This window comes from Nymphalis io, chromosome 23 (genome assembly GCF_905147045.1).
Source record: "Nymphalis io chromosome 23, ilAglIoxx1.1, whole genome shotgun sequence".
In the NCBI taxonomy this organism is placed as follows: Eukaryota; Metazoa; Arthropoda; class Insecta; order Lepidoptera; family Nymphalidae; genus Nymphalis; species Nymphalis io.
In genome coordinates, this window is record NC_065910.1 from 9,313,976 (window position 1) to 9,340,267 (window position 26,292).

General features: G+C 34.7%; 1 pseudogene; it reads right to left on the bottom strand.

The window, feature by feature from the left end:
* LOC126777747 (U4 spliceosomal RNA) lies at positions 1 to 118 on the bottom strand (annotated as a pseudogene).
* Positions 119 to 26,292: the final 26,174 nt, after the last annotated feature.

Sequence of the window (26,292 nt, forward strand, 5' to 3'; positions counted from 1 at the left end):
TCAAGCCACTGAATCGCACCAATTTAAATCTTACTAGGCTTTATGTCAAGTTTTCAACTAGCAATAATCGCACCTCGGATTAACCTCATTGGTTACGATATTGCCTCTGCGCAAAGTTTTTCCAGCGTAAAACAAAAAGGCTTTTTGTCAAGAAATCTCATTAACAGTCCGGTAATTGGCATCGCCTTCACTATATCGAACAAAACATAAAACCGATAATCCATGAACTCTTTCCAGTCATGTCAGATTTGCCGCACAGTACAGTACAGTACAGTTCCGCGGAGATACCCAGTCTTTCTTGATAACGGCCACCTGGTCGGTTCGAAAACCTTCATAGGAGCTTTTCCGAACTAAATGGAAAGACAAAAAAATATATTTAAACCAGCCATTTTCTTTGTATTCTTAGTACAAATGAGTTATAATCAAAGGTTGGATGTCCACTTTGTGTAAAAGAAAAGAACGAGATTAATAATACAATTCCATCAATGGTCGCATTTGTAATGTTGTGTGACTTTTTGGTCGAGACAGATAAGTCGTTTTTATATAAATGTATATCACTATGGATGTGGTATCATTATTTGGTTAGTGCAGACCACTGGTTACAATCACTTATCACATCTACCGTCAACCCTTGCTTGAAAATGTTCACATTTCTGATGTTTCATTGGAGTATGCGTAATGACAAATATTATTGTTTATTTTCGAAGGTATTTGACAAAATAATCACTAATACAGACCGTAGTCAATAGTTACTCGACTTTAATTTTATTTTCCTAAATTATTTTTTTACCGGAAATGACGTCACTATAACTAATGGATACCGCATCCAAAGATGTACTGTTCTCCTACAATTTGTCTTCTGAAGTCCGCCTACGTTATCTCTGTATAGCCAGAGCTGTAATTCAGCAAAGTTATTTGTACGACAATTCATTCATTTCCAGTTACAAGTGGAGGGGATTGACCTATTTCTTAAGGTGTGCTTTTGAACTCAAGTGCATATTACAATTGAATAATGTATTTCACTTATTTATACATGTAATTTGGTAGATATGATGACATGCAATAAAAAAAGTAAAGTAATAGCCCATATATGTCCCACTGCCGTACCTCCTCTCCTTTCGCTTTGAGCTTACTCAACCACTTAACAAAAAGGTCCTGGTTCAAATATTTACTTATTATCTTGAATCATTTATTACCTTTTTATATGTCATTGAGTTTTGTTTTACACGTATTTACTAATATTATAAATGTGAAAGTGAACCTCTGTCTGTCTTATACAGAATAGGATTCTTTTTTATCAATTTACCCTTCAAGGGAGTAAATTAGGAGATGAAGGATTGACTAATTTCTTGAGAGGATTTTCGATACAAACAAAAGTCTATGCGGGCGTATCCGCGGTTTAGTTAATTTTATAACTTTCTGATGTCATTGTTTAGTGGTTTTAAGTAAAATATAAATAATGTTATTTCTCTTTTTTATGTACCAAATACGATAATGATGTGCTCAACTGTTAATAGTAGTACTTAATCTAGTTATAGTATAAGTACGTATTTATAACTGTTAGAGATCCATGAAAAAAAATGATGATTACGTTTACAATATTATATAATTTAAATTAAATAATTAGTCTTAAATAATCAAACTTATGAAATTGTTAAAACAATAATATCAGTCATAACTAAATAATTAATGTAGGTCCGCCGATATATATCCCATCAAAAAAATAAATTGAGCCAAGTTCAATGTTCAGTCCTGAAATTAATTTATATCAACATAAAATATTTTATAACAACTTAAAATATCATTTCTTCTTATAACTTAGCATAATATATTCAAGCTTCTAAACCGAGTCAGACCTTAGAATGCGTGAATCTTAACCGATGATCGTGGATTTAAGCCCGGGCAAGCACCACTGAATTTCACAACACAAAAAAAATCACATGCTTAATTTGTGTTTATAATTCATCTCGTGCTTGACGGTGAAAGAAAACATCGTGAGGAAGCCTCATGTGTCTAATTTCATTGAAATTATGCCACATGTGTATTCTACCAACCCGCATTGGAGCAGCGTGGTGAAATAAGCTCTAAGCCTTCTCCTCAAAAGGGAGAGGAGGTCTTAGCTCAGCAGTGAGACATTACCAGGCTATTACTGTTTACACGCAATTTTCAATCGTCATTCTACCAGACTATATTAAATGTAAAACTACCATCTATTTGGATTATAGAAATTCCTGAGAAAAACCAACAAGAAAAATCAACAATTTAGTGTTATTACAATTGTGTTTTTAATTACAAACATAGATATTCATAAATATAATATATTAATTTTGTAATGTATATTTTGTTTTTATTTTAGTTTTAGTTTTATAATTAATTAATAAAAATCAATTATTAATCTTTTCCACAAATTTAATTACGTAATAGTTTATATTAATATATATATATATATATATATATATATATATATATATATATAATATAACTAATACATAAGAAAATCTCTATGATAATAAATCGAGATAGGTAATTTATTTGAGTCCAATAAAAGGATAAAAACTCGTGGAAACGAACAAGATACACGTTGTTTGCAAACTTTGTTTCTTTATTCCAAAGTTACGCTAACTTTGATTACTAAGGGTTTTCTTTGGGCCTTCTTTTATCTAAATATGCCTGTAGCGTTTATATATTTTCCACTTATGTTACGGATGATTTAAGTTCGATTAATATCTAAACTTCTTTCGGTATCTAACTCATATATACGTTATATAAAATAATTATATAACAAGCTTAGCTTCGCAGTTTCACCCGCTTTAAATTTACACTATAGATGTGACAAGCGTTAAATTGATGTTCTTGTTATTCCTTATAACATATTACGTTGATAAAAAGGTTTTATTCGTAAAATGATTACGTAACAAATAAGTCAACTGAAATGTAACGAGTTCTCAGAATATTGTCGAAAAAGGAAATTAAGTTTTAACATTGTTTGGCAATTCCCTTTTTCAATAGATTCGCATTAGATACGGTCAGCGAATGTAGACACACGAGCACACACACGTGCAGAGAAACTTGTACGAGTTAGTATCAGCTCTACTTTTTATAAGACCAAACTAAACAAGGGACGTCTTTAGCAATTGATAAAAGTACATCGGCCGACAAAAGACCCAATCTCAAAAATAGACACCAGAAAAAACTTTTCTGAAGGTTTTCGACGCGCTGAATTCGAAACAAATTTGAAATAGGTAGTGTAGTTTAACTGGCTTAAAAGATTTTTACCTATTTATTTTATAGTTTTTAATTAGAATTTTAGTTCGCATCACCACGCAAACTCCTCATTCTTTCTTAATCTAACTGTCTAATTCTTATAACATCTTTGTTGCATGACTTCTTGGCTGTCAGATTCACACATCCGATCCTCAAAACAAAGCCCTTCCAAAGACTTTACACGACTCAATGCTACAAATTCTTGATCGTTATTAAAATCGTCAAACCAACAAAATGAAGCCAATTCGATGAGGTTTGTAAAAAAGGTTGATGACTGACTTCCACGACTGCTATTTAAAACAGATTTAAGCCGTTGAAAATATCGAATCGTATTTTTTCAACAAAAACTTTTAAATCGACTTTCAGTTAAAATAACATTAAAAAAGCATATTCAAATTTAGAATCGATTCGATTCGAATATGTTATATATATATGTATATATATAACCCAAAACTTTGTATAAACATCGCCACATTAACTAAACTACCGCAACAGCCTGTGAATGTCCCACTGCTGGGCTAAAGGCCTCCTCTCCTCATTTTGAGGAGAAGGTTTGGAGCTTATTCCACCACGCTGCTCCAATGCGGGTTGGTGGAATACACATGTGGCAGAATTTCAGTGAAATTAGACACATGCAGGTTTCCTCACGATGTTTTCCTTCACCGTAAAGCACGAGATGAATTATAATCACAAATTAAGCACATGATAATTCAGTGGTGCTTGCCCGGGTTTGAACCCACGATCATCGGATAAGATTCACGCGTTCTAACCACTGGGCCATCTCAGCTTCAAATAATATTACATTTAAATCTTGAATAGCGAACAATATAGAAAATAATATGAAGTAATAAAAGTTGTGAAAAAATGTGCTTCACAGCGGACGGCGATGCAGAAGTGTCAATTTATGTTTTTTCTTAAACTTAACGGCTGAGGTCTGTGACATTAAATACTCCTTTATTAATAATAGACTAATATTCTTAATACTAAGTATTGCTGATTGGTGGTTGAATAAGCAAAGAGTGGAGACAACTCAGACAGGCATGCACAAATCTTACCACTAATTGAAATATAATGTAACAAACTCTTTTGAAAAAAAAACCGGACGTCCAATAGTTACTACTTTTAATTTATGATATTATTTTTTTTACATATCTTATGGTTAGAATATTCTAAGGCCTCTTACACACTTTATGAATTAATCTTTAAATTTGTACAGTATTAAAACCCGCCGTAGACTAGGTTTTTTTTTCTATGTTGTAATTATAAAACATAACACGTTTCGACCCTGAGATAGACCGTATTGAATTTTGGTCACGTAGAATCTTTGTATTTTCTCCTCCGCGTGTCTCCTTCATTTAGGGTACCGTTAGAGTCTTTAATTTTATTTCGTATAAATTACCGAATTATTGTACCCTATTGTACGGAATTGGCTTATTGAATTTATTGTCCGGAAAAGTAATAAAAAAACATTTAAATAATTAATTTTGAAACATATTTCTTTTACCAAATTTAAATTCAAATTTGATGATGATAAAAAAAACTAATCAATTACAATATACTTTATTTATTCAAGGAGGTTCTTAAAATGATTATGCCGCCTACTCTTTATTACAAAAAAAAGTTCCTGTGGTTGGCGGCCTAGCTATTTATATTTTTCTTTAGGCAACTTAATGCATTTGTTATAGATGACAGCCTTATTTACATATATAATTTTAAATAAGTGTATAAATACATAATACACGCAGACTCTAGGCGGGGATCGAACCCACGTCGAAACCACGTAACCCCGGAGCGGAAAGCAGCGTCACTGCCAACGGGCCATTCAAATTACCATCAGATGGCCTAATTGCCAGACCGCCTAAAATTTATTACAAATTAAAAAAAGCAAACAACCGCTGGTACGAAGACGAAGTCATTCAGACCACAGAAGAACCGGCGTAATAAATTTGGCTTTTTATCTTAAATTCAAAAATTGCTTCTAAATTTCAAAATTGGAACACTATCTCATCAACTTACGTAGACGTGAAAAATTTATGCATAGAAATTTCTAGAAAGATACTTCTCAACGTCACGAAGACTTCAAGCGTGGACAGTTCTTTCCTTAGAAGTTACCACAAAATTCGCATAGCGGTGTCCTTTCTTTGTTCGGTATAAACGTTACAAAATAACTGTCAGCTTTGACTATACTTGTGTAATATTACTATGATTAAATTTCTGTACAAACTATTTTAATTACAAGGCTATTAGGAATTTTAGTTTTTGAACTGTTTATTCAAATACATCGACCCATAAATACGCGATTTTATGTGGCGGTTAGTTTTAAAGGGATTTTTTTATAGAATAGGAAGGCTATGTACTGGTGATAGGGCTTTGTGCAAGCTCGTCTGGGTAGGTACCACCCACTCATCAGATATTCTACCGCAAAACAGCAGTACTTGATATTGTTGTGTTCCGGTTTGAAGGGTGAGTGAGCCAGTGTAATTACAGGCACAAGGGACATAAAATCTTAGTTCCCAAGGTTGGTGGCGCATTGGCTATAAGCGATGGTTGACATTTCTTACAATGCCAATGTCTAAGGGCGTTTGGTGACCACTTACCATCAGGTGGCCCATATGCTCGTCCACCTTCCTATTCTATAAAAAAAAAAAGGCGGACAAGCATTTGGGCCACCTGATGGTAAGTGATCACTAACGCCCATAAACATTGACATTGTAAGAAATGTTAACCATCGCTTACATCGCCAATGCGCCACTAACCTTGGGAACTAAGATGTTATGTCCCTTGTGCCTGTAATTACACTGGCTCACTCACCCTTCAAACCGGAACACAACAATATCAAGTACTGCTGTTTTGCGGTAGAATATCTGATGAGTGGGTGGTACCTACCCAGACGAGCTTGCACAAAGCTCTACCGCCAATAAAATTAAGGTTTAATTTATCGTTTATTTTCATTACACTATACTAATATTATAAATGTGTAAGGAACTCTATTTGTTACACATTCAAAGCTAAGCCACTGACCCGATTTAATAAAATTTGGTACAAAGCAGACTTAAATCCCAAGGGCGGACGGCTATTTTATTACCAAATAAAAGTGTCTGTCTGTGATTCCAAAATAAATACCTCCTTTAAAGTTAAATATACAGAGCTAAATAATAATTGGAATTTTTGAGTTACAAAAACTAATACTATCGTTTTTGTTTCTGTTTTTCCAGATTAATCTTTAAAACGGCTAAAACATAACAAATTGAAATATCTGAATTCTAATAAGATGTATTTCAAGGTTCCTTTTAGCATTTATTTCATCAAAATTGGTTGACTATGTCTTTCTCGTTGTTCTAAAGTTATATAAAAGTACGTATTTTAGTTGTTGCAATATATGTTGTGGCCCATAGATGGCGCTGTGCTAAATATCTATGATACAACGTGTCAACAAAACAAATACATAAAACAAGACAGATGACTATTTCTGAACAGTGGGATTTTAAGGACTAATACATCATGTATGATTTGACGGTACAAAGGTAGCTTCGTTAATAAAACTCAAAGAGCAGTTCAATTAAGACAGTTTGTGAGAACCGACCTATAATGGAGTGAACGAGATTAACTTTGTGCTCGAGACTCAACCTACGACCTATCACCGGTCTAATGTTGACGCGACTTATTCTAAGAACTACACATTTTCATCAGTCATAGTAATTTACGAAAATTAAAACGTTATAGACGCTAAATCAATTAGCGTTTCTTTGTTACATTTCAACTATCAGGCTTGGAAAAGAATATTTACACCACTTCTGAATATATCATCCAAAAGTGAAAACTGATTTTATAAAAAGTTCGAATTGGTCTTTTTTTTAAAATCATATAAATTGATGTATATTACCAACTCAATTGCTCCTAAAATTCCAAATAACACATTCGAACACCTCACAAATCACAAGTCGCGCCAGTAATGACTTAATTACTTTACCTTTCTGTCCACTAACAAAATGGTGGCCGTTTGAAATATATATATGACGGAACATCAGAAGGGTCTTTAAAATGATCTTGGCTTTTATCCTCCATGGTGGGCGTGATAATGGCGGAATATCCAAAATAAAGACACTTTTTAATTTTTCAGTTCACTGTTATTTAATTTCCCAGTACAATTACACAAAATATAATACGGTTGGGTTGATTAACTTGGATTGAGAGAATAGGTTAGGAAGTGTCTGCCTCGTGTGAAGGTGACAAGCGAATGATCAGCTGTCAGCGCTTTTGACGACACACTACCCTATTCGGGGTTACCCGCTCATAAAATAATTATTCTATTACAAATAACTAAATGTCATAAACAATTTGTTATAACAAAAAATCACAATAATTATCAGACCATTAAAAGTGAGCAAACTATGATTACTACTTAATATCCTACTGAAATTATCAACGCGCCGTCATATCTATTTTAGTGTGTTTTAGTTGAACGGTAGCAAATTTGATTTGCTACAGCGCCATCGTAGCGGCGAGTTGTACATATATAGTGCAAAATATTAAAATCTCGCCCATAAAAAATCTAATATATATGTCGGCGACACTGTGGCGCTGTCATTGATTTAGACTATTGAATTTGAGACGAGAGTGATAGCATACTTTTTGTTGATATGTCACTCCGGAACGTCAAATGGGCAGCCATCGCGTGGCTTGACGTCATCGACGGATCTCCGTTAACTTTAATAACGTTTGAATTATAATATAACTGGATGAATGGATTTACCTAATGTCTTTAATGATACAGTACAGTACAGCAGTACAGTAACAGCCTGTGAATGTCCCACTGGTGGGCTAAGGCCTCTTCTCCCTTTTTGAGGAGAAGGTTTGGAGCTTATTCCACGTCGCTGCTCCAACGCGGGTTGGTGAAATACACATGTGTCAGAATTTCAGTGTAATAAAACACATGCAGGTTTCTTCACGATGTTTTCCTTCACCGTCAAGCACGAGATGAATTATAATCACAAATTAAGCACATGAAAATTCAGTGGTGCTTGCCCGGTTGATTGAGCCCACGATCATCGGTTAAGATTCACGCGTTCTTACCACTGGGCCAAATGATACGCTGATGTTTAATATATCTGCTAACTTTCATTTTCAACGATCAAATAGTATCATAGTCTATTAATCTGGAACTGATATATCATTTTAAATACACACACAGAACACAGCACAGAATTGAAAAACGTTGCGTTCTCACCCAACATGAAAGCTGAATGGTACGCTTTTTCAGGACATATCACAGTTGCAGACATAGCAACAATATAAGATTATATGTATGGTTATAATATACTAATGTTTTGTTATTCTTATATACCTACGTCCATTTATATAATATCCGTCCATATATTATATCCACGTATATTAAGTGGTCAAATCTGAACCTGTTCTGATAGTACTTACTATCAGAACAGGTTTTTAATTGATTTAAACACGTTCTTTTTATTTATTTATTTATTTGGATCCCCAGTTGTACATAACACACATTCAAAACACTTTTTACGTTAACTTAAAACTAACTATACACAACCGATTACAAATCACACCATTCACAAACACAATTACAAAACAAATCAAAAATAAAATAAAAACCGAAAATAAAAATATTTCAGTACAGTAACAGTAAATGTCCCACTGCTGGGCTAAGGCCTCCTCTCCCTTTTTTTTTTTTTTGAGGAGAAGGTTTGGAGCTTATTCCACCACGCGAGAAGTCAAAAGTCAAAAGTCGAGATGGCCCAGTGGTAAGAACGCGTGAATCTTAACCGATGAACGTGGGTTCAAACCCGGGCAAGCACCTCTGAATTTACATGTGCTTAATTTCTGTTTAAAATTCATCTCGTGCTTTTCGGTGAAGGAAAACATCGTGAGGAAACCTGCATGTGTCTAATTTCATCGAAATTCTGCCACATGTGTATTCTACCAAAAATATTTCAATAATGAACAAATACAAAAACAGAAACAAAAGGTAGTAACTAATTAAATTATTAAGCAAATTAACTAGAAGAAACATCACACTTTTTCAGATGAGAGCCCGTCACAAACAATGTCCAGTGTTACTGTGTTTTACACAATAATTATACTCTCGCGATGTTCGCGATATTGGAGCATTCTGTCCAAGTTTCGTTCGAGTGCGACTTTTCATTTTCTTTTCATATTCAGTGGTACCATGTCATGTCAGTCATAACAACGTCCACGTTTCCATTGGAGTAGCGTAGTGGAATAATCTCCAAAGCTTTACAACACGATGGCTTTTACCCAGCCCTGGCACACATATGGGCTGTTACATATAGTGGAATGTACTTTGAGCTACTGAGGTTTAATACAAAATTAAATATATTTAGTAAAAATTAGGATATTCCTTTACAATACAAAAGCGTTGTTTAAAAAAAAGGCATGCTAATTTTAAAAGCCGCCATTTTATTGGTAAATTGAAAGGTAAAGTAATTAATTAATTAATGACGCAAGCTGTGATTTGTTGAATGTGTTCAATTGTGTTATTTGGATTTTTAAGAGTAATTCAGTGAGCTTTAGATCAATTTATAAGATTTAGTGTTCTATTTTTAAAAATACCAATTTTTAATACAATCAGTTTTCACTTATGGATGCTAACGTATATTCTTTAAATGATTTCTAGTACTTATATTCAATTTATTTAAAGAATATAAATATGTTTTATATTTATTATCTTGCAATGTCATATGCCATATTCAACGTTTAAATCTATAAAAACCAATAACGAAACTCCACCTACTTACATATACATTCAAATAACTATCGAATAGCATTTTAAAAATTGCTTTCTTTTCTTTTCCTCTCGAAAGTTCCATCGCATATAAATAGTTCGTGTATTAAAATATTCCATTTTTAAAATCATTTATTGCAGAAACAGTGTGTTAAGGTTTTATAACATGTATAGACCAATCGAGGTAAGTGCAGCATCTGTAATATACCGGGGACAAAAACGATCATACGCCCCAACGGACGGCTATGCGCTAACTGCCTTATAGTGCTGTTATGAGATATTTTTATCGAAATGTAAAAACTAAAATTATATGTTTTTTATCTATACTAATGTTGTAGAGAGTACAATATTATTTTTTTGTATGTTTGTTTGTAATGGATAAACTCATAAACTACTAAGCTGATTTTAAAAAATCTTTCACTTACAGAAAGCTACATTATCAGCAAGTAACATAGGCTATATTTTGCAAAAATTTGCCATAACCCGAGGAATGTTATTTTTCTTATAAAAGTTATTATTTGGCGTGCGCTGCGAAAACTATTGATGATACCTAAAGTAATGTATTACGTGTTTATAGAACTCATTACTACCTACAAAAAAGTCCGCGCTGCTATACATATAATACAGTTAAATCACAATAACTGTTTTTTTTTCAACTTAATCAATAAAAACACGAGTATAATCAAAAAATCATAATATTCGTATCATAATTTTAATTCTTATGCAATTAAATAGCTTTATAATAGAAGTTGAATATACACATGGGAATTCCTCTTTAAATTATTCTACTCAGACCTTTCGTCTACAAGTAAGAACTGGTAATAATAAAAAAGTAAGAAAAATGCCGTAGTGTGAGCAAACCACGGATATCGGAAGCGAACACTACTACGCTTTAGTCTGTTGTTTACATACATTTTATTATTTGTAAACTAAAAACAGTATTTTTTTAAATTTTAAAACGTTATTTAAAAAATAGAGCAGCCGCGGTGCCCTTTCGAACTTTAAACAATAAATTTTATACCCAATTTAAAGGAATATAAGAGTAACGGTACAATTAAAATTTTCGCGCAAGAAAATATTTTATGATGGTGTCCAACGTTGTGGAGGCGACGTAGCTGGTGCCAAGGTACGTACCATTTATCACATATTCTACCACCACACAGCAATATTTGGTATTGTTGTGATCCGGTTTGAATAAGCCAGTGTACAGGCACAAGAGACAATTTCGTTCACAAAACACATTGGCGATGTCAGGGATAGTTAATATTTTTTATAGTGCCAATGTCTTGGGGTGGTGGTGACCACTTAAAATCAGGCGTCCCACTTGCCAATCTGCTTATATAATACACTAGCTGCTGAAGGTAACATTATTTAATTCATCATTATCATCATCCTATTCTCGTCTACTGCTGGACATAAGACCCTCCAACGGTACGCCACTAAGCTCAATCTTCAGCTCTCAATTTCACTTTACGTGTATTATCACTCCAACTTGCTAGAGGGTGTGGTCTCCAGTCTAGAACACGTCTACTCCAATGGTTATCATTCGCCATTAATTGTTTTTAGTTAACATTAAATTTAATTTAATATTATAAAATTATTCAAAATACTTATATATCCTACTTGAATCAAAAGTTTTTTTGTTTCAAAAGATATCATATATTTATTTTCCTCTTAAGTTAAAACAAAATGCAATATTATATCAACATCGCGTTAATCAAATCATGTATCATAAACAACGGTTCTTTGCTACAAACGTTTAACACGATCATCGATATAATGTATTTACATCACTAATTAATCGAACCGCAAATACACGCTCCATGTAAAACGTTTCCCTGATAAGTTAACTAAACGCAATGAACATCTCAACTGATAGGTACGACACTGTTACACGAAATGTGTATACACGATTTAATCATTAACTTCATTTGTATGCGTTTTTAATTCAATCATATACAATAATGGTGATTTGGGATTTATCATACAAGATTTCATACCCTTTATCACAATCTTTAGCGTTAAATTTTTAAAAAAAATCTTCCTCAGTGCTAACCAACTATGTAATAAGAGCCGCAAATCTTCAGTCAATCAAATATATACAAACACTAAATAATTCGCCTCAAGATAATATGTATGTAATAATGTTAAATTAATATGTATTTAAGTAAACAAAGATCACTCAGATCTTGCCTAAATTCATTAAGATGAAACCAAACGATGATATCGACGGATTTACGTCCAATATAAACCGTCAAAGGAGTAAAATGATTACGATAATCGAGTTAAATAGCCCAACTTGCCTGCACTGGATTTCAAAGAAATTTACTTGTATCCGTTCATGTGAGCACAGGTGAGTACTGAAGGCGGGTGTTACAATAAGTTTTTTTTTATTTATTTTACAGAAGCACTAGCTAATCCATGATCCTATCTGATATTTGGAGATTGGTGACTGTAGAAAATTTCTCACACATTTAATCTTTACTTATATTAGAAAATATAATGCGAGATGGCCTATTGGTTAGAACGCGTGAATCTTAACCGGAATCGTGGGTTGAAACCCGGGCAAGCACCACTGAATTTTTAATGTGCTTAATTTTTGTTTATAATTCATCTCGTGCTTGACGGTGAAGGAAGACATCGTGAGGAACCCCGCATGTGTCTAATTTTTTTTTGAAATTCTGCCACATGTGTATTCTACTAACCCGCATTGGAGCAGCGTGTTGGAATAAGCTCCAAAATCTTCTTTTCAAAAAGGGAGTGGAGGCCTTAGCCCAGCAGTGGGACATTAACAGACTGTTACTGATTACTGAATATTAGAAACGCGAAAGTGAATTAGTTATTTACGTCACGTCTTAACTAATCCGCCAAGCATGAAATTGTGCATATATGTTTACAGGGGTAGAGAAAAGGTTATGGGGTACCTAACACTTGACACCCTCACACCTAACTAGTAGGTGGATATTAGTTGTATATAATGTGTTTCTCCACAGACTTTTTCGTCTTTCGTTTTTGAGACGTCTTCTATGTTTTGATATTTTGTTACGTGTATTTTCTTAATTTCGAAATTAATTATATATAAATAATTACTAATTTTAGCTCGCGTGTTATGTATAAAAAAACCTATCTCCTTCTTTCGGGTTCAAGCTTGTTTTATAAGTTTCATCAAAATCGGTTCAGTGGAGCAGCCATCAAAGAGTAAAAGATATAGATAAGAGTTACTTTAGCATTTGTAATAATAATATTAGTATATCTCACTAAAATGTCGCGTAATTGTTAATAAATCTATATAAATAAAAATTAATGTTTGTCCTCTATGCTTTTATAACATTCAATCGACTGATGAAACTTGGTGAGTTGTTCTCCAAAGGCCCGAGAAGGTTCCCAAAAATAAACAAGATTTTTTCTATGTATGTTTGTCTTTCTATAACGTTTTATATTTTACTAGCTATACGTTTTCACACGAGTAGAATCGACATATATACATAAATACGCGGCTTTTTTTCTGGAATCTTCACCAATCATCGTCATATTTCGTCCAATTTACTCTAAACTTTAATTAATTATGCATTGTTTCGTAATTTTTGAGCGTATCGCGTTCAGACAGACGGACATTTATAATATGTAGTGATTTATTCTATAATATGTAATTATGACAAAGTAGCTAGAAGTAAATAAAAAAACCGTATCGTATCGAGCGTACACTAGCATATGAAGGATATAGAACATTGTGTCACCAGCTTTACATACATATATGTTCACAAGAGACCCTTTAAAATTTTCAACTGAATCCTTTGAGAGCGGCTACTTCTCATTTGATCCCAAAATACGTTTGAGATCAATTTATTTTGAGAATCCTCGAAACGAAAACGTTGCCCAAATAAGGGCTTGTTTCAATTAATTTAGAAATTCAATTGCCCTTGTAATAAACCTTTTGTTTATTGTTTTTGGCTTTCATTTATTTATCTTCGACTTATAAGCAATTTCTCGGCGCCCTTCAATGTGATTAAAATACACTTTGAAAATTAAGATTCCGTGAATCGCTGTTAAAAATAGAACAATAGATATTTCCCGTTCCAACACATTTTTTCCAGTAAATTCCGTGTTTTATATACCCGTGTCATTAAAATCTGATTAGTTTTTTTTTTTTTATTTCAAAATGAAGGAAATAAACTTAAACCATTGATAACAGTTGAAGTTAACGATTATAAATCCAAGTATCAAATTTTTAAATATAATTATCCACGTATCCGTGTGGCTTAATTGGTGGTAGGTCTGAGAAGTTATCACCCACCTAACACATATTCTAGCCCTAAACAACACTACTCACCGTTGTCTTCTGGTTTGAAGGGTAAGCGACCCAGTGTATTTTCAGGAACAAGGGACATAACAATAACGCTTGACGATTCAAAAGTCTATTTGATTTATTTTTTAATTGTTTTCTTATTTTTCTACTATCCTCTGCATTAACCTTGTGGTACGAGTGAGGATAACAATAGCCCTAGGGATCAGGATCGTACGTGCCACTATCACATTGCTAAACGGCACGTCTACTCTTGTGCTATTTAAGCTTTAATTATTAATATAAAATAAAAATCCTATAAGTGTAAGTCTATCGCACAATACCCATTAGACCTACCACTAAGTACATCAATAGTACACTAATAGTAATATTGGATGGAGATGGCCCAGTGGTAAGAACGCGTGAAACTTAACCGATGATCGTGGTTTCAAACCCGGGCAAGCACCACTGAATTTTCATGTGCTTAATTTGTGATTATAATTCATCTCGTGACATCGACTGACATCGTTGACAGTGAAAGAAAACATCGTGAGGTGAGCTGCATGTGTCTGATTTCACTGAAATCTGCCACATGTGTATTCCATCAACCCGCATTGGAGCAGCGTGGTGGAACAAGCTCCAAACCTTCTCCTCAAAATGGAGGCGAGGCCTTAGCCCAGTAATGGCATATTCACAGATTGTTACTGTTACTGTACTGTTATTAATTTTATAGACGGTTTTTTTAACAAGAAAATATCACCCTCATAGTCCTACTTTTTGTTGCTATACAAGTTTAAAAAATAATTAAAATAACTACTATAATATGCCTATCTATCAGATTTTGTTATCTACATTTAATTACTATTTTAAGTAATGCTTTAGATGCCTCCGAAGACGGAGCTGAAAGTACACTATTATAAAAACCATTTTTTTTAACGCTGGAAAAACGCGTTAAGCGTTTCCCCCACGGGAACAGTGGGGGGGTATGTGTGGCTCGGCGGTCTCCAAGGCGCCGAGTGCACCCCGAACATCGGTAAAAATCAGCGGTACCCTTTCCGTCTTAACGAGTAGCGCCACGGGGTCGCAACCGTGATGCTCTGACGAACACTATTATCAAAACCTACTTCAAGCCATTATTTAACAAATTACTTATCAAATCATCTCCTAATATGTAAGTCTAATACCTGGTAATCAGAGTGTAAAAACTCAATATTTAATAATAATATCCTCATTATTCACACACGGCCATCTGATCCCAAATTAAGCAGAGCTTGTACTATGGAAACCAGACGACTGATATACTACATATACTATCTTCCTTTCTATTTTAAATACATACTTTTATAGATAATAATAATCACATAATCACACCCAGTTATAGAACAAACACACATGTTCATGCACACAAATGTCTGTCCTGGGTGGGAATCGAAACCATAACCTTCGGCGTGAAAGTATCTACCAACCACACCAACCGGCTCGTCAAATTTACTAACTTAAACATATTTGAATAAAAACTTGGAATGGAAACTCAGTGTTTATCATTAACTCAATGTGACAGTTATGGGAAATTGTATAGATGCCAACATAAGCTGTTATTATTAAATTTCTCTCACGTACGAAGCTGAATTTCTGCTGCCTCTTAGATATTAATGGGAGTATTCTGAGAAACGATATTTGAATAGCTGGAACGTAAATTATTAGTATGTATACATATTCAAGCCGAGATGGCCTAGTGGTTAGAACGCGTGAATCTTAACCGATGATCGTGGGTTCAAACCCGGGTAAGCACCACTGAATTTCATGTGCTTAATTTGTTATTATAATTCATCTCGTGCTTGACAGTGAAGGAAAACATCGTGAGGAAACCTGCATGTGTCTAATTTCATTGAAATTATGTCACATGTGTATTCTACCAACCCGCATTAGAGCAGCGTGGTGGAATAAGCTCTAAACCTTCTCCTCAAAAAGGGAGAGGAGGCCTTAGCCCAGCAGTGGGACATTAACAGGCTGTTACTGTACTGTTACTGTACATATTCAAGCTTTAAACGATCTATAATAACGGATTAAATATTAGGTCTTTTTTTAAATGTTTGATTTTTTTTGGTGTTCCATTTTTTAACGTGTTAAGCTTAGATTGGCAGAGCCTTAAGTTCGCCTTTCATAACATTATTAAATGTTTCATTTTAAACTTTATGTGATAATATATAAAAAGAATAAAATATATAACTACTTTATGTGCTGTGATTAATAACCATTTTATTTAAGATAATTGCAAAATAATTCCCAATACGTACCACATACCGGGTTGCATATCATAATAATTATTAATTAACTGCATCAGGGCAATTAAAAATAATAATTAAGAGTCATGGCTGTGTGGTATGATTTGCCTGAAACAATCTGCCTGTAATAACAGTCGCTTACTAACATGGCGGGGACTTTTACTCAGTAAAAGCCTGTTAATGTCCCACTGCTGGGCTAAGGCCTCCTCTCCCTTTTAAAAAGGTTTGGTGCTTATTTCACCATGCTGCTTCAATGCGGGTTGATAGAATACACATGTGGCATAATTTCAATGAAATCCACGATCCTCGGTTAAGATTCACGCTTTCTAACCACTAGGCCATCTCGGCTTATACTACTTTTACTCATCATATATTAATCTACTATCAAACAACAATACTCAGTATTGTTGTGTGCCGGTTTGAAGGGTTAGTGAGACGGTATAACTACAGGCACAAGGGACATAACATATTAAGATCTTAATTGTTCTTAAGATTGATTGAGAGATTTTGAAAGTTCTTTTACCAATACAAAGCTACATTATTTGTGTGTCATAGGCTATATATTAACCCGAAAAATGAAAAGACTTTTTTGTAGTAGTCGGAGGTTCAAGCCAACGCGACTTTTGGCAGTAAGTAAATAAATATAGCACTCAGTACTAAGCGAACTACAATTATAATTTCATTACAAGTAAAAATGTTTACCGCCCTACAAAGCGGGCACGGGTCAGCTATATTAAATTAAAAAATATATATATCCTTTCAAATCAAAACATAGGAATATAGAGTATTTTTTTTGCAACAGATTCGCAGAAAGCAATCAAAATACCTCCGATGCTAACTTTTAAAAAATTATAAAGGAACGCTTTTGTTTGTGTGTGTTAAAATTATATTACTTTGCGCCCCTAGGCCCTGTCATACATCTGGGACTAAATAAAATTGTATCTATCCTATAAAGTCTGCACAAAGACTTACGTTATTACTTGAAATTCAATTATCGATACAAAACCGATATAGTCCTATTCTCTTTTATATAACGGTCATTGGAATAACCCCCTGCGTCGAGGTAACGAAAGCTCTGTTAATATGTGCCGTATAATGAAGTAGGTAATATTAGATTATGCTTTATCTCTGATTGCTGGCCCGCGGTCTAATTACGATTATCAGATTTGTAGGATATATAAGGTTCGTTTGAGATACTGTGTGGGTGTGTGTGTGCAAATTGTTTTGGCAATAAAATAATTTGGACATTGTATTTGTTAATTTGTATATATATTCATACGAGACATCTAAAACAGGAATATGAAATTCACGCTCAAGTTAAATTAATATGAATTAAAATATAAAGTGAGTGAAACTGCGAAACTCAACTACTTATATAATAATCTTATATACTAATACCTTATAGTCTTATGTATTTTGGTATTGTAGATTTTTCATCACAAAATTAATTTTATACGTCTCATCATTATAACTGAATCGTAATTTTACAGAATTTTAGAGAGAGTATAAAAGAAAATTGATAATTTTTCAAGATTTATATTTAGATTTATATCTTTAAAAATTATCAATTTCTTGAGAGAAATTCTTGAGAGAGCATATAAGATAATTGCGAATATTATATTTGATTTCGTATGGATAAATGCAGTTCAAAGTTAAAAATAAAATATTATGTGTAGAAATTTAGGCAAAACTACCAACGATACTGATGTAGATTTCACCGAGAAAAACTGACTTTTCAACGGTATTAAGTGCTATGTACATCTACATACCATATATAGGTATGCCTATATATGGTATGTAGATGTATGCTTTACCTAAGAAAATGAACCAATAGCGATGTAGATTTTAGCAGTCATAACTGGCAAAAAACTTAGTCCTATTTAGAGTAATATGATTCTTCACCAGTATTAAGGATTTAGACCTATCTGGCTACCAGCCACTCTTTTTAGCATCATTTTAAATTTATCATCCATCTTGATTCCCAAGGTTGGTGGCGCAGTGGCGATATAAGGAATGGTTAATAAATCATACAGTACCACTGTATGTGGTGATGATCACTGACCACTAGGTAACCAATTTAGTAGTCTACCTACCTATTTCGTAAAAAACTAATAATAAATAAGGGTTGTCGGATATTTAGTTGACGAGTCTCTGTCGTCTAATACTCGATTGGTTTTTTTTAAATCAAATTCTTATATTTTTAATATTACTTATTGTTAGAAGTATCTAAATTGATTTTCATTCTAATTTATTTATTAATTCAATAAGGTAACAATCTGTTAACGTTAAGGCTTGGAGCTTATTCAACTATGCTGGTCCAAAACGGGTTGGTGGACACCTGTTGAAAACTAGCAGGTATGCAAGTTTCCACCGCTTTCCCTTCTCCGCTGAATTATAAGCACATGGAAATTCAGTGATGCTGCCGGGTTTGATCCTGTTATCTTCGATTAATATTCACACGTTTTAACCACTGGACCGTAAAATGTAACAATATTAAATATAAATAGTCGATAAAACTATATAATATTATACCCCAGTCGAGCGTAAAACAAATGCTATTTCAAAACCCACCCGGAAAATTTAATTTATCGGCTGCAGAGAAAAATGCTTTGTCCCACTTGCCGACATTCTTGCATAGATATGAGGTGTCCTATGTATAGACGTGATTAGTCATTTAATACAAGTATTTTATTTCTTTAAAAACACATAAATGACAGTATAAAATGCTATCACACTGCCTTGATTATAAATTTTGCTTAACTCGTTTAGTTAATCACTGTTTTATCTATTTTTCTGTCATTATTGATATGACATTCGAAAGAAGAAGACGCAGCATTGCTTAACTGTTAGTTGTTGTTATAAGTAATATTGCTTAACTGTTTATAAGTAATATTTAATATATAAACATTTTATACATTACATTATTATATATTAACAAATAAAAATTTTAATCATCACAGATAAAAGTTAATGAATAAATCAATAACATTTTGTGAACGATTTTATTTTATACATACATTATATTTTAAGAAAAATAAAGGTTTTGTCAATCCAAGTGATTCTTGTAAACTAAGCAACAAAGAAACCGCGCTAAAGTAACCAGCATCAGAAGTAAAAATATCGAAAATACTAGTAATCGCCAGCGTCTACTTCCGCGTATTTAGGAAGTAAGGTGTTACGTAACAATACCTTTTTTGTACCCCTGACCACGTGTATGTAAAACTTCATATTGATCGGTTGAGTGAAAGCATAATAAACAAACAAACTCACTTTCATGTATAATATTAATGAGGATATATTGTAGATCACAAAAATAAGCTCAGCCTATAGATAGGGGCGGTCACAAGATGGCGGTGTGAAAAAGCAATAACTGCAACCGAACGTCAATATCACGCAATATTCTGCTTAAACACGTCATTTTTAAACAATTTTGAAAATATAACAACTGTGGCCGATCAAAAACGATACGATTTCAATAAACAAAATTATAACTATAATTAAATTAAATTTTATTCCTGGCAACACATTTTGAATGTTTATTTTATTTACGCTGATATAAAACGGAGATCAAATGGCAAATATCACTAACGAAGAGCTGTCCACTGTTTATACAACTACAATTTATTTGATCCCTTTAATATTTTTTTCGGATAGATATGTTACTGTTAGCCAAATTGGCCTGGACAGCGTCACCGGACGTGTGGTGATGTTGGGATCCCACTTAAGAGCTCAGAATACGTGTGTCGCGGGCTGAACCTCGGCTTAGGACACCTTCGACGACGGGAAGGAGGACAGTGAGTGTGCAATGACCCCGTCATACGCCTAAACGGAAGATTTACAATGAAAGAGGGACCTCAACCCCACCAGCGGGGACGGTGTTTTCGCTCTGTAACCTAACAAGTTGTTATTGCAGGTGTTATCTAATAATCAGCGGCATTAAGGACGTATTTAGGACTCATATGGATCGAAATAGTTTTTTTTTTTTCTGAATGAATGTATGCTGTTGGCCCTATTGGCCTTTACAGCGTCACCGGGCGTTGGGGCGAGTGCTGGACTCCACCTTGAATTTCGAGCCGTCTCGGGCTCTACATGACGTCCATCCTAAGGATGTCTCCTACGAAATCGCACCTCGGCTCAGGACATAGTCGGAGGGGTGGTTCTTCTTACAGAAGCGAAGCGCTTCTTTAGAAGCACTTTCACACTATATATACTCAGTAGCGAATCTAGACAGCGCGATTCAGGAATGTGTCAGCAATCAGCGCCATCTATCGCTAAATAATAATAAATGAAATTCAGTAGTTACTTATTTCCAACGCTTAAATCACATAAAGCCTATTTCAATGGAAGGAGTAAAGATAAACAAACCTTGGATTTACATATTACATGTGAAATGCTAATAGCTCCGCTATATTATACACTGCAAACAGTTCTAATATTATATTTTTATATACTATACCTATGTACGTACTGAACTATATAAATAAATTTACTTACCAAATTCCGGCAACTTAATCGACATTTCAAATGTCACTTTTTTATTACACACGCGATCGTATGTTCCTATGATAGGTAACTCATTGCCTGTGTATTTAACGACGGACTGATATATGTATTTATATAATAATTTCATTTATTAAGGGATAGCAACAAAACATATATTAAAATTGTTGTCTTCTCCAGTAATTGGAAAATGTTGTGCCTCCAATTACTGGAGAAGACAACATACAATACAATATAGTTAAAAATAACTTAAAGTTAATTATAACATTAAACAAAACGATATAAGAAAGAAAATAGAAACAGATTATTAAATCGAATAGAAGGCACAACATTTCTTTTTGAAAGAATCAAGTGTCGGTACCCATATCTACTGTTGGTATTGCATTAAATAATCATGTCTTTAAGATTTTAATTGTGGATTGCTTTTTAAGATTTCCTTACTTAAAGGTTATACTTTTCTTATGATTTCTTTATGAGGTAGGTAGATAAAATAGGTTATCTGATGGTAAGTAACTAAGATGTTATGTCTCTTGCGCCTGTAGCTACACTAGTTTACTAACCCTTCAAACCGGAACACAACAATACTAAACTGTTTGGCGATAGAATATCTGATGAGTGGACGGTACCTACCTAGACGGGCTTTCATAACACCCTACCACCAAGTAGTAACATATCTATATATTAAGATTAAAAACGAAAATAATAAAACAAAAATTAAGAATCAGCGGCTATTCTGTAAGAACTCACTTATCATCACTTATCATCACCTGTGAAATGCCATCAACCGACTTATGGTGATATACTATTTTGATTATAATTCATCTCGTGCTTTACGGTGAAGGAAAACATCGTGAGGAAACCTGCATGTGTCTAATTTCACTGAAATTCTGCCACATGTGTATTCTACCAACCCGCATTGGAGCAGCGTGGTGGAATAAGCTCCAAACCTTCTCCTCAAAAAGAGGAGAGGAGGCCTTTAGCCCAGCAGTGGGACATTCACAGGCTGTTACGGTTACAGTACTATTTTGATGCGTGTATTCTTGAAATGTTATAATTATTATATTCAATGTCGCATATCACTTTGACATTTCAAAACCGTTTTCTGCGACGAATTTCGAGTTTGTTCTTACAAAATAGTCAATAGCCCTTCTGATAAAACTGTTCTATATAACCTCGAACTAACCAACACGGTATGTATAATTATTTAACTGTATTTTTAACTGATCTTTAAACTTAATTCATAATCGAAAATAAAAGAAATATTCAAACAAAATATGTACGTAATGAATGTGTTACTAAATTATAAAAAATATATATTGATTGATTACGAAAGACGAATCAAAATTATTATGGAACATCATACTTTGAAAAGGTCATAGAAACTTTGAATAAACAATAAATTCTAAGCTTAATTACACACTAAATGATTCAATTTGTATTCATTAATTTGTCAATATGTTTACACGAGAAATGTTAATCTAATTTCGACAGAATGTGTGTTGCCGGAAAACAAAATTAATCACTGATAACAGAGATTAACAGCACAGGATTTTTTACAGAAGGGTTATTAAAATAAATGACATATATGTATGACTCGAATGGTATTGTACGCGCCACGCATACATAAGGGTACAAAAATCTGCGGGGGAGGGGGTACAGCGTTTGTCATCACGGCATATGAGTCGGTCTTTTACCCTCAAGCTGTACCAATAAATGTTTCGCATCACAAAACATTGCACCTTTTTTAAGGTCGTTTTTTTACACTTAATAGACAAGCGTTTGACCGTTGACTTGCCTGATCGTAAGCATCGACACTGTCTAAGATGTATCACGCTTGCCTAAAAGAAACCTGTTCACTCTGGATTTGAAGACATCAACGTTGTACCTATCAGGAAATACGAACTTAGGCAAAGCATTCCACAGTTTCGCAGTGCGAATGATGAATGTGGATTCAAAACGCTTCGTACGTAGGCGGGGAATTTCCACTGTGTACCTATGCCGCTTTGGTCGCGTTTGCCTGGCCGTTCGATAGTAAAAGCGGGCGAAAGGAATAAGTTCATGTAATTCCTGCACACATTCACTGAAATGTATCCGATAAAAGACTGAAAGTGATGCAACCACACGTCGATGTTCGAGACTTTGGAGTCTAAATTCGACCAGTATGTCGTCTCCTATTAGCCTCCTCGCACGCCTCTCAATTGACTCTAGAGCTCGAAGGTGGTGCTTAGCAGAGCCATCCCAAAGGTGAGAGCAGTACCCCATAAAAGACCTCACTTGTGCTTTGTATAAGCTGAGCAGTTGTTCTGGAGTAAAGTAACGTCTCACCTTAGAGAGGATACCAAACTTTCGGGCGGCTATTTGGGCTTGGGACTCAATAAATCGAAATAATTTTACTGCAAATGTCTAAATAAAATAAGTAAAATTATATTCCACAAAATTAATGAAGTCTGAACATTTTATATATATAAAGTTAAAGTAATTAAAAACATATAAATCCCGAAGATTTCCTCGAAAAATTGTAGCTTTGTTTTTCTACGCTCATCCCCCATTTATCATTCTGATAAATCCTCAGTTTGATGTGAGAGATTTTAGTTTTTATAATAAAATTACCATAAGCACTAAGAGATTTCTTTTTCTAAAAAAAAATTTTTGAATTTCAATGTAGGCTTATAATGGTCTTACGATGTCTTGTTTACAATTTATCATGGAGCAGAAAACTATAAATAATATATAGGAACTATACACACTACTGCTTTACATACGACTCTCCAATGGCACGCCACTAAGCTTGTTCTACAAAATGAATTAAAAACACAAAATTAAACACATAAAAGGTGCTGGCCCTGGTTTGAACCCGCAATCATTGGATAAGATTCACGTGCTCCTACAACTGAGCCAACAATAATACACAATTATAAAACACAATAAAACATTGAAAGCCGACTTATAGTGACACGCTATTTTGATTCGTGTATCTTTCAAATATAATTATTACTGTCAAAGTTGCATGTCACTTTCAGACACATCACGATCGCGTCTACGGCGTCTTTCGGGTTCGTTCTTATTAAATATGCCGACAGTTTTAACACATTCCTTTGAGCAATGCTTGTCACTGATTGGCCTAAATTCCATAAAGCCAATATTGGCTCATGATCAAACTATTCTAAAACTCTTTTGTGCCCTATGAAATTGCAAAAGCGATATTCAAGATATTTTGATCGAAAATTTGCAATACACGTTTATGATATTTCACCCTTAATGTATTAAATTATCGCTTATACATGTTAAAAATGGTGAATATATATATATATATATATATATATATATATATATATATATATATATATATATATATGTTTTTATGTATATTATGTACAATCAATCAAACAATCAATCAATCAACAGCCAATCATTGTCCACTGCTGAAGATAGGCCTCTCCCAAAGTGCGCCAAAGCTCCCTGTCCTCCGCCTTCCGCATCCAGTTGGTGCCCGCCACCTTTTTAAGGTCATCGGTCCACCTGGCTGGAGGGCGCCCTACGCTGCGCTTGCCGATTCGCGATCTCCACTCTAGGACTCGTCTGCTCCAACGGCCATCGGTCCTACGACATACGTGACCAGCCCACTGCCACTTCAGCCTGTTAATTTTGCAAGCTATGTCGGTGACTCCGGTTCTTTTCCAGATAATCTCATTTCTGATCTTATCCTTCAAAGATACTCCGAGCATATCTCGCTCCATAGCACGCTGAGCGACTTTGAATTTGTGGACTAGTCCCCGTTTACATTGACTCCATACCCAGTCCAATACAACGTCTTGAAAAAGTCTTCCAACGCGTTGGTGAACAGTTTCGGGGATATTACATCCCCCTGTCTCACCCCTCTGCGTAGTTGGATCGCCTTCGTCTTACAGTCCTGGATGTGGACAGTCATTGTAGCGGCGTTGTACAGACATCTCAGTACCTCGATATATATCCAGTCGATATGACATCTCTGTAATGAGTCGAGCACTGCCCAGGTTTCGATGGAGTCGAAGGCTTTCTCGTAGTCCACAAATGCCATACACAGCGGCTGATTGTACTTTTCGGTCTTCCGCACAATCTGCCGAACAGTATGGATGTGGTCAACGGTGCTGTAGCCTGATCGAAAGCCGGCTTGCTCTAGAGGCTGGAACTCGTCAAGTCGTCTGGCGAGACGGTTCATGACGACTCTTGATAACAGCTTATACACGTGACTCAGGAGGGAGATTGGTCTGTAGTTTTTCAAGAGGATTTTATCACCTTTCTTGAAAAACAGTACCACCTCACTCCTTCTCCACATTTCCGGGGTATTGCCATGTTGGATGACGGAATTAAAGAGGCTTGCTAGCTCTTTCAGGACCGGAGTCCCACATGCCTTAAACAACTCTGCTGTGATTCCGTCATCTCCCGGAGCTTTATTGTTTTTAAGCTGTTCTAGAGCCGCCCTAATCTCGCCTTGGTCAACGACCGGGAGCTCCTTAGAGTAATGGTGCGTAAGAGGGGCGCGCTGGTCATCAATACTGATTCCCACGGGTTTATCCGATCTTGAAGAGAACAACTGCCCATAAAACCTCTCTACTTCTCCGACAATCTCAGGCCTAGAGGTAACGACCCCACCATTTTCAGTTTTAAGTTTTGTCAGACGCGGCCTCCCAAACTTGCGAGCGAATACTTTCGATCCCCAATTTTGCTCAATCGCAGCCTTGATGGCACGGGTATTGGAGCGTCGGAGACCGCGTCGCGTCAGCGTTTTTATTGTTCGGTTTAAGGTCTTATCTGACTTGAGCTTGGAGCCTGATAGGTCGGAGAGTAGACCTCATCATTCTCGATCTTTCGGCTTCGAAGTCGATATTTAGAGAGCCTCGAACCAAGCGGTGATCACTTCCGGTATTAAACCTGTTGATCACTGAAGCATCTCCAAATATGTGCCTTTTATTCGAAATGATAAAGTCTATCTCGTTCCTTGTCACGTTATCGGGGCTTCGCCAGGTCTACCTCCTCTGAGTATTATGAAGTATTATGTAGAGTATTATGTACAGTCATCGTCAAATCATACCAAATCAAATAAAATAAATTATTCAACTCAAAGGCTCATTGAAGCCACTTTTGAATCGTCATGTGACAGTTATGAATTAAATAAAGCTACCACCGGTTGAAAATGCAGATTCTACCTAAAA